This window comes from Carassius auratus, chromosome 16, assembly GCF_003368295.1.
Source record: "Carassius auratus strain Wakin chromosome 16, ASM336829v1, whole genome shotgun sequence".
Lineage (NCBI taxonomy): Eukaryota > Metazoa > Chordata > Actinopteri > Cypriniformes > Cyprinidae > Carassius > Carassius auratus.
Genome location: NC_039258.1, coordinates 14,128,125 through 14,138,961, shown reverse-complemented (window position 1 = coordinate 14,138,961; position 10,837 = coordinate 14,128,125).

Below are 10,837 nucleotides of genomic sequence, written 5' to 3'. Positions count from 1 at the left end.
TAAAATCCCCCGCAAAAATGAATTGCAAGCCAGTCTCTTTATCCTTTAATGGTTTGAATAAAGCAAGTTTATTAATCTGTGGAGAAAGTGAGGGGCGGAAAAAAGACTAAAAGAAAGTGGAACGAAAGCACTTTTGGCTTTCATTTTATTTGTAAGAAGGAAAGAGAGGGAGAAAAAAGAGAAAATCAATTACTGGGCACACCTGAATATTATTTCCTGTCCTATCCTTCTCCACTGCCTCCTATTCTAGCAAAAAAAAAAAAAAAGGAAAAAATAGGGAAAAAACTAAATTACTCAGCAAACTTATCGCTTGCCGTAGCAGGGCCGGTATTAAAGAAAACAATCAAGGCTGGTGGGATTAATCTCTGACAGCAGCCTTATCTTTAACTTGCACCTTTGTTATTTTCTGATGAGCTGCTTCTTTCTGTGCTGCCACATTGTGCCATACCTCAGTGCTCCCTTTCATTGGTTCCCCAGGCTGTGGCGGAGGACCTTTTCAGTTTATTAAAAAACCTTTATTTGTGAAGAACAAAGAGGAGACGAAGGCAAACAATAAGGTCAGGCAATCTCTGTTCTGCCAGCTCTCTCTCCTCTCACCTGATATTTGGAGCATTTTCAGAGTGTGTGCGGCGACGGCGGCAGTGACAGCAAACAGCCTCCAAAGGGTGATTGACACATATCAACCTCTGGCGAATAACCTTTTCCCTGCTCTTCAAATCATAAAGGGCACCACCGTCGCCTCGTGCCACTACGAGGACATGTCAGTGGCATGCACACGGATATGCAGAAACGAAGGCTAAATGGAAGGCACCTGCAGTCGTATTTCATGATCGCATAGTGGTTTTATTCTCATTCCCAAACAAGTGAGAAAATGAGTCTCAGTGATGACTCGCTAATTTTTCATTTATGATGTGCTGGCGGATATGAAAGTGGTCTTTGATTTCTGCTGACACCTAGTGGTGTGGATGCAGCATCATGCAAATACAGTTTTCAGTTGCCATTGTGAAACACACTATTAGCAGTTAGCCATAATTTGTCTATTCCATGACCAAAAGTTTCCAAGGGTTACAGATCTCAATTTTAAATATTCAGTATTAGGCTACTGATGTATGAATTAATAACTGGTATGCATTCTGTATATGATATGTTACAAACAATGTATGCGCAAAGTACTATGCTTTTTTTTAGGAGTCACCAGTGGCTGTCCTTGCTGACTTGATGCTCCAGGCAAGATAAGGAATAAATATTTGTAATAATTTAGAAATTTTGTGAATAAGTGGCTGACCCGATTAATTAAATTCATCCATTCTTCTTGCTAATTTTGAACCCCAGAGATCACCAAGGTCATCATTAGGAAACAACATTTTGACAATACCTCTTTTTGTTTTGCTTTTTCCTTTTTATTATGTTTCTAGTGACAGGGTGAATAAATTCTAACTAATTTCAGCTGAAAGAAAACACGAATGATATGTGGAATGTGCAAATCAGTTGGCTTCACCAAATTTCTATCATGACAAGATTTTAGCATGGTGATGTATGATGTAATGTATGTAAGTGTTAATATGCTATTCGATCTTGACGGAATAGATCTGCTACACTGCTGAATTGCTGTAACAAACCTTGTTGTAGATTATTGCTTGTGCTGCTGCAAAGCAAGTACAGTAAACTGCTAATGTCAATACATATGCTGGTACAGACCTGTGACTATTTAAGATATACTGCTGCAGCACAAGGAGTATATATATGAACCTGTAGCAGATCTATACAGGTGGAGCTGGGGAAGGTGGAGGGTTTAACACTGAAAGCATGCTTCAAACTGCTCTAGTGAATGAAGAACTGCCATTTAAATGTAAAGCAGCAAGTTTGTGTTATCGACCTATCAGCCTGCACCATTTAGAGTTTCCTGACATAACTTGGGATTTAAACAAGTGAATGTTAGATTTTTTCCATTTTAGGCAAACCCACCCCCCTCCCCCCCTTTTTTTTGGAAGGTGCATGCAAATTCCTGTCTGAATAATGCTTGTTATTATTTGGGACTTTAAAGGTCAGTTTAATATTATTATTTCAGGAATGTTCAAAGTTCAGTACGGTATTTACAAATAAAGTGCAGGGAACTTTTTTTTTACCTCTAATTAGATTGTTTAGTCAAAAACAATCATTTATTCGTTTAGTTACCCTTAATTTGTTCTTGATGTTGCTCTTCAAGTTGACCTGTGACTGACTTTCTTCCGCTGAACACAAAATAAGATATTTTGAATAATATTTGGTTACCAACATTCTGTGAAATATCTTCTTTTGTGTTCAACAGATTTAAAACAACTTGATATTGGACACATTAAACTGACTGGATTTCATCAACCCTGACTTTTCTTCTTCTTTTATCTAATCAAATCAATTCAAGTCAAATTTATTTTTGTAGTAAACAACATTGCCCCAAATGCTGTTGATAGACCTTAACGTATTGAATCTGGAACATTCCTTTAATATTTGGCAGAAGAATTGCTGTTGGTCTGCTGACCTTATGAACATGTTACTCCATATCTTTAGGGAACAGTGCTGTCACAGAGTTCTGCGAAGAGGACCTTATGCATTTGGCCGCTGCATTATGTCCAGTCACACTCGCGAACATCTTCCCTCCCTCTCGCTGAAATCAAGGCCAACATCTGCAGTGACAAGTGTTCCTGTTCACCTCTTTCGGCTTATCTTTCGTTTTCCAGCGAGCTCTTTCTCTCTCTCTCTCCAGGCCTCTAATCTCCCACACTCCTTCCCTCCTGTATTCATCAGACTTGGCCTGTCCACCCGATGGCTCTTTTTATCTGACTGAAGAAGGAAGAGCAGATACACAAAAAAAATGGGGAAGGTAGAATCTGATGAATGCAGCTCCCTGCAGCGGGCCGCTCTGAGTGTGCCGTCTTCCTCTGGCCTGTAATGGAGGTCCCTGTTGGCGAAGAGATTTGTCCTTTATTATTCATTGCACTCTGAGGCCATTTCTTCCTCAGAGGGCGTAGATGGAGGAGACAAAGCTAACAGCTTCTGCACCAGGAACATTGCGGTGACTGTGTATTGTTTGATGTTGTTATTGAAGCATGTAGATGGTGCAAACACTTGACACAGTTGTTAAACACGGAGCGCCTAAACTCTTCTAACTCAACATCAAACACTATGCTAATGTTGTGTTGCATTAGCGGCGCGGTGGAGGCAGAGCGGAAGAGGGTGGTGAGGCTGTTGAGAGAGACACAAATAAACACAAACACACACACATACAAATAATCTGAGGCTCCGTGCACTCTTGTGGAGTGGAGTTCTGAGAAGTGTTTATAACAATGATAATAGCACATACTCAGACTAGCTAACCAATGCGTGCAGGAGTGCTCTCTCATTCTGGGCTAAAGAGTTTCAGATCACTTGATGGGAAGTGGTCCTTTGGAAATGTATTCACCCAATCAGGCGAACACATAAACACGTCTCTGTTATGCATACAGACAGACACAATGCTACAGCTGGACATCATGCAGATCACATTCAAAGCAATGATGCATCATGTCGGTAAGGATAGATTGAGGTGCTAAGGTTAATGTCTTGTGCTTTGTTGTAGTTGCTGTCACTTTTTTTTTACAGGCTGTGATGAAACAAAGTCAGTGAAAATTTAATTTTCTGTATTGTGACGTACATCCAAGTGAAATGGATTATCAAAAAAGAAAATGAAAAAATGTAGAAGGGGGACTTGGTTCTATCCACTAGTAGCTTTGTAGTTGTAAGAAAGGGACATAGTTTAAGCCAACTAAACGATTGGAGAGGTCCATCATACGTGGGAAGCATGGATTAATCTATCAAAATAAGCTGCATTAGAAAACAGGCTGAATTTTTATGAATTGTTATTTTTTTAAGACTGTCAAATTATGAACTAGATCAAATAGGTACATGTATGAAAAAATATTTTACCTTCTTGTAAATTCAGTGTAGTTATACTCTATGTTGTATGTAGCTAATAGTTGGAGTGGACACTACTGTTATAAATATTGTTCTTATTATATTATAGTTATCCTAACTACAATTTATAATTATCTTGTAGCTTGACAAGCTATAGCTTCAAAGTAGCTTCTTTAACACTGCTCATTTTTATAAAACACCTGGTGCCTGAAGCTCATCAAGAGAATGCCAAGAGTGTGCAAAGCAGTAATCAAAGCAAAAGGTGGCTACTTTAAAGAACCTACAATATGGCATATTTTCAGTTGTTTCACACTTTTTTGTTATATATATAATTCCACATGTGTTAATCCATAGTTTTGATGCATTCAGTGTGACTCTACAATTTTCATAGTCATGAAAATAAAGAAAATTCTTTGAATGAGAAGGTGTGTCCAAACTTTTGGTCTAAATTGTTAAAAAAATATATAGCAATAAACAAACTGCAGTTTAATGTTTGCATTTCTTTCCCTCACTGTACCGAAAATGAACCGAACCATGACTATATACCATATACCAAGGGTAAAAGTCCTGTGTGTTACTGAGCAGATCTCATCTTTAAACATCTTTACACTTTTGGCGTAGTCGGCAGGGTCCTTGACATACACAAGTAATATGAGTCACGGCGAGCAGTGATCAGGGGGTAGGGCCATTCACCCTTCGGCTACGTGAGCTGCATCATAGGTGGTGAGCCAGAGAACCCCTGACTGCCGGAACAGACGACGAATTGCTGCAAACTCAATGCGTTATGGGATTGAGACCTGGACTGATAAAGCAGCAATTGTCAAGAAAGCTCCGCCAAGCCCCAACATTTACTTTTTCTGATGCTTGTAGGGAACCAAAGGCACTAGAACAAGATCTGGCCCCAGAGGATGAGGTCCAGGTTTGTCCAACCTTTTCAGCTCCTCCATCTAGGACAGCAGCAATACCGGCTGGAGAGAAGGACCAAGGGAGGAATGTTTCGGAATGGCAACGAATGAAGGATTCATTGAGAAGTGAATTACAACAGGAATTAAAAGAGCAACTAACACTCATGGGGAAATCCCTGGTAGAAGAACTGAAGGGGCATCTGCGCCAAGCCTCAACAACTGAGGCATTGTTTCAGCCACCTGGGCGCTCTCGATCTGACCGTGACCCCCGTCGCCAACGTTTAGGGTCAGCCCCCCACGACCAACAGCATTACCAGTGGGATGCTCAAGGCCGTGGTATATGTCGTGATTGTAGAGAAGGGGGACACATACAGTGTTTTTTTCCAAGGAGACGTCCAGCTCAGTAACAGCAGGGTCAGTTAACCCGGGAGAGGCCTTCAACCGCATCCCTACGACACCCCTTTATGGTGGGTAAGTGCTCAGAGGTTGAAGTGTTGGTCCAGGGGCAATGGATCCCATGCATAATAGATACTGGCTCTCAATTTACACTCTTTAGCCAAGCCTTGTTTCAGCATCATTTTAGTGAAGAATGTATGCAATATCCCATTCAAATATCCTGGTTAGCCTTGAGAGCTGCTAATGGCCTTTAAAATCCTTATGTGGGTTATGCGGTTCAGAATTTTAACATTGGGGTGTGAAAGTGCGTGAGAAGGGGGTGGTTATCGTACAAGATGACTGCATAAACACAGAATATGGACTTCTAGGTATGAATGTTCTGGCGGACTGTTGGGCGAGCATTTTTCAGGGTAGACACCCTGGTATTGCAGCTTTTAAAATCTGTGTTTTCCCCAGCGACAGCCACCTGTGGTGTTACCCCCTGGAAAATAGATGATCGTTTGGGCCCATGTCCCACAAGCCACCAACTAGCCTTATTGCGCTGTCTTAGTTGAAGATTTGGATCACCAAGGGCAGGAGTGGTGTGTTGCAAGATCGGTGAGCTGGGTGCAAGGTGGGAATGTTCCTCTCCGTGTCTGTAATCCTAATTCATTCCCCTTAGAGTTCCCCCTGGCTTCTGTGACCCAGATAGATCCAAGGGACGTAAAGGTACGTTCCAGACTCGTGCTACAGAACATCAAGGTGTTGACCCCAGGTGGTTGAAGTTGATGTTATGCATGTGGAACAGACGCAGACTGAAAATCACCCAGCACTTGCGTTGTGTGGTGAGGACCTGACCAGGGACCAGCAAGCCCAACTGGCGGCCCTCCTGCGGAAGTGGTCTCATGTGTTTGCGGCCCACGAAGACAACTTTGGGAAGACTGTGGTTGTTACTCACCAGATCCCCACGGGCATAGCTCCACCAATACAAGAAAGCTATCGACCAGTTCCTCCTACCCTTTACCCGATTTGATGGAATTACTGCAAGGTATGTTGGAGAGTGGCGTTGTTAAAGAGAGTTCAAGTCCTTAGGCCACTCCGGTTGTTCTAGCAAAGAAAAATGATAGGTCATGGAGGTTCTGCGTAGATTATCATAGACTGAATGCAGTGACTCACAAAGACTCTTTCCCATTGCCATGCATAGAGGAATCCCTCACAAGCCTGATCAGGGCTCAGTGGTATTCAACTCTGGATTTGGCCAGCGGGTACTGGCAGGTGGAAGATGCACCTGTAGACCAAGAAAAGACTGCCTTTACCTGCCCCTTTGGTCTATACCAGTTTGAGTGCATGCCTTTTGGCCTCTGTAATGCTCCAGCCACATTTCAGAAGCTAATGCAACACTGCTTGTGTGCCCTGGTCTATGATTCTCTTCTCATTTACCTTGATGATGTCATTGTGTACTCTCCCAAATTCGATACCCACTTACAACATATTGAACGGGTTTTTCGATGCCTCCAGGAACATGACCTAAAGCTGCAATCTCGTAAATGCCATCTGTTCCAGAAAAAAGGTGACCTATCTAGGACATGTGGTCAGCAGACAGGGAGTAGAGACAGACTCAGAGAAAACTGCAGTCGTCTGTGATTGGGCTACCCCAGCAACTGTGAAACAGGTTCGTTCATTCTTGGGGTTCACAGGATACTACCGGAGATTTATTCCTGCTTTCTCGAGGGTGGCTGCCCCACTCAACCAGATCCTGCAGGGAAGTGTCTATCATTCCTCTTCAGCCATCCAATGGATCTCCGACTGCCAGGTCGCTTTTGAGTCACTTAAACAGGCCCTCCTCAGTGCCCCGATACTGGCTTATGCCGATTTTCAACTCCCATTCAGGCTATACACAGATGCGAGTTTGAATGGCCTTGGAGCAGTCCTTGCCCAGGTCCAGGAGGGTAGCAAAAGGGTTATAGCCTATTCCAGCCTTAGCCTCCATCCCCCAGAATGCAGTGATCAAAATTATAGCTACTTAAAGTTAGAGCTGCTTGCTTTGAAGTGGGCCATCACTGAGAAATTCAAAGATTATTTGTGGGGAGCTCAGGCTATGGTGTTTATGGACAATAACCATAACAAATCATTGTGCCAATAGCTCAAGCCTGAAGAGTGTGGGAAGAATACCACAAAACTGCAGGTCATGCAGGTGGTGATAAAATGGTCTCTCTACTACGGAGGAGATTCTACTGGGTGGGTTTGAGCACAAATGCCAGAACGTGGGCAGCTGAATGTCTTAACTGTGTGGTAGGCAAACGGGGGACTCACAAAAAGCCCCCTTGTGCCCCATTTCTGCTAGTTGAAATTGTGGCAATGGACTTTCTGTCCCTTGGGGGGCCAGCCGACACTTTCCAGTATATCCTTGTGATTACAGATCTGTTCTCCCGCTACGCATTGGCAGTGCCCACCAGAGATCAGTCTGCTCCCACTACCGCCAAGGCTTTATGGATGGCACTCATTCTCCCATTTGGCTGCCCAGAACGTATTCTCAGTGATCAAGGGGGAGCTTTTCAGTCAGATCTGATGCACCAGCTTTGTGCAGTATATGGTTGCAAGAAAAGTCGCACTACACCATACCACCCACAGGGGAATGGGGTTTGTGAATGGTTTAATCGTACCCTCCTTTCCCTCCTGAGCACCATGGATCAGAGAGCTGCACGGGTCCGATTTTGTAAATCCGCACCCGCCCGTACACGCAGTGCTTAAAACCGCATCCGACCCGTTTTCCGACAGCAGTACTAATTAAAATCCGCACCCAACCCAACCCGCTTAAAATAGAACCGACACCCGACCCGCACCCGAGTTATTTATGGAAAACTCTTTTTAAAAGATATTTGTTTTTTATACATTTTATCTTAATTTTGATCAATGTTTTATCAATCAATTGCCAGTATTTAATAAATAAGAAGCAAATATATAGCAGACAATGTAATAACCTTAGTGTAATTGACAGAATTACTAAAAATATTTTGCTACCTAAAAGTTAAATATTTTGTCTATTTCCCTCATATTAAATATAAAACGCATGTAGACTGATATTTTTCCAATGTCTGGACTCCTTTATTAATGGAGTATATAAACAGACGTTTCAATATATTGGTATTAAATGCATTTTCTGAGAATTTATATTTCATGTTTTTACTGCAAATATCGAAATAAGTGCTCTTTGGTCCATCAGTGCTTGAGTCACTGATCACATTAGAATAAAATATCTCATAATAAAATACAAAATTGGCTGATTTATGAATGTATATGCATAGTTCTCATCAGTCGGAAATACAGATAAATGCTTTCATTTCTTGTATTTTTGATCCTGAAAGAAAACAGAACAACAAAAGAGCGAATAATACCACCGTCTGAGGTTGTGCTTCAAGTCGAACTCACCCATTTTTAAATTGTTCACAGCTGAGCACCGCGAGAGGTGGATCTGCACATGTGAATGAGCTGCACAAATTCATTTTGCAATTAAAAAAACAAAAACAACCCTGGATAGCCTAGATAAGGCCCATATTCACAAATGTGTTAGCTATGGAATGAAATATCTGATATTCCGATTGTCAAATACATGCAAGTGGAAGTGTATTGTTGTTTAAACACCTTTGTAACGATCCCGTTAGTTGAGCTGTATGCGCGATATAATTTTATGACACAAATTTTGAAATAGGCTTAAATCAAACACATTTTATTTCACATTCTGTATATATATATATATATATATATATATATATATATATATATATATATATATATATATATATATATAAACGGAAAACAAAAACAACGAGAAAAAAAAACAGCTGGCTGATCTTTCACGTCTGTTAACTAATGACTCATGCAGCCGTTTGCGCAGTTGTGATTTTCTTTTTTAAATGGAACGTAGGCCTATTTTTACGTTTGCACATGACTGTTTTGAACCCGTATTTAGACCCGTGTTTCCCCTTTGTCCGATCCGACCCGCTCCCGTATCCGACACTGTTGGATATTTTTCACCCGTTTCAGCCAAATTTGCGGGTCACCCGCAAACCCGTGCAGGACTCTACCATGGATGCAGATTTGCACGCTCAATGGCCCAGCCAGTTGCCGGCTCTTTTGCGAACCTATAATAATACCACTCATTCAAGCACTGGGATCATCCCCCATTATGTGCTTTTTGGCCGCCATGCCAGACTGCCAATGGATGTGTTCCAAGAAGTCGCACCGCCACAATATCAGGATGATGTGGAAGGTTGGGTAAGAAACCACCATCGAACTCTACTTCAAGCTTATGACACTGTACGCAACAATGTTGAATGTCGTCAGCAGTGGAACCAACAGGCATGCCAGAACCTTGCCACTGTAACCAGGGGAAAGGGTGCTGTTAAGGAACTTCCGCCGTAGAGCCAAAGGAAAACTAGCCCCACAATGGCTCCCTACGCCCCTTGTAGTGGTGGCCCAGCCACACAAAGATCAACCGGTCTTCATCATCCGGCCTGAGACCAAGGAGGGTCCTTTTCGAACGATCCACCGTAATAACTTCCGGCCCTGCCCTGGGGATCAACAAATGACCAGCCACAATGAAGAGGCTTGTTTTAGCAAGAGTCAGGGCCTCAGACAACATCACTGGCACTTTACTCCACTAGCTCCACTCCCTCTTGCCGCCCAACATCAGACTACCCCTCCAAGTCTTTGTTGTGAGCCAGTCGACTTGGCAACTGGTACTTCTCTTCCCATATGCACCAGCTACATCAGCCCACAAAGCCCCTGGGCCCAACCCAGAAATATTGCCTCTTGCTGAGCTTGCCTGGTAAGATTACCTGTTGTTATGAGTCACGACCCAGCCTTAGAGCCTGGCGCAATCGGTAATAACCAGGACTCTCGTCAATAACCCCTGCACACTATATAAATTGTTTGGACACTCCATGGCATTGGCTGTTTGACTCTTAGAGACTATGTTCGGGGCGACCATTATTAAAGGCTGGGGGAAAATGTAATGGGAAGAGCACATTGACTGTTGGACAACCTGTGAGGGTGGGTTAATGTCTACCAGTTGTGCATGTGTACCTGCAAGTCTATTTTGCAGATGTGTTCAATGTTACTGATGAGCCAGCAGTACATCATGATTGGTAGATCCACTGAAGAAAAAAAGGTCGCCATGCATTCCTTCGGGAGACGATGAGAGACGTAGTGGAGAGACAAGTTTGACTGCCTTTGTGCCGACTGATTTGAGGTACGACCCCATGCAGTGATAACCATCGTGATTGACTCAGCAAGATGTCTACGTACGAGATTAATCAACGTGCTCTACTTATTCACATTGAGGGAAGTGGGAATTCGTATCGTTCACGAAAAAGTGGGCATTGACGTGTATCTATTCAGGACTGATTACCCTTCCCTTGTCTCACAGCTCGGATCTACGGTTCCTGTTTCCTCCGCTGGCCATTGGCCCTCCTTGTTCTATGAAATTCTGCTAAATGCATATAATTGTGATGTTTTGCTTGTTTACACTTCTCTTGACTTAGTGAGATCAGGGCTGCTCGCCTAGGTTTAAATTTTGTCAACGGTCTTATCCTCCATAATGGAGTGAATTGTTTTTAAGGCTATGA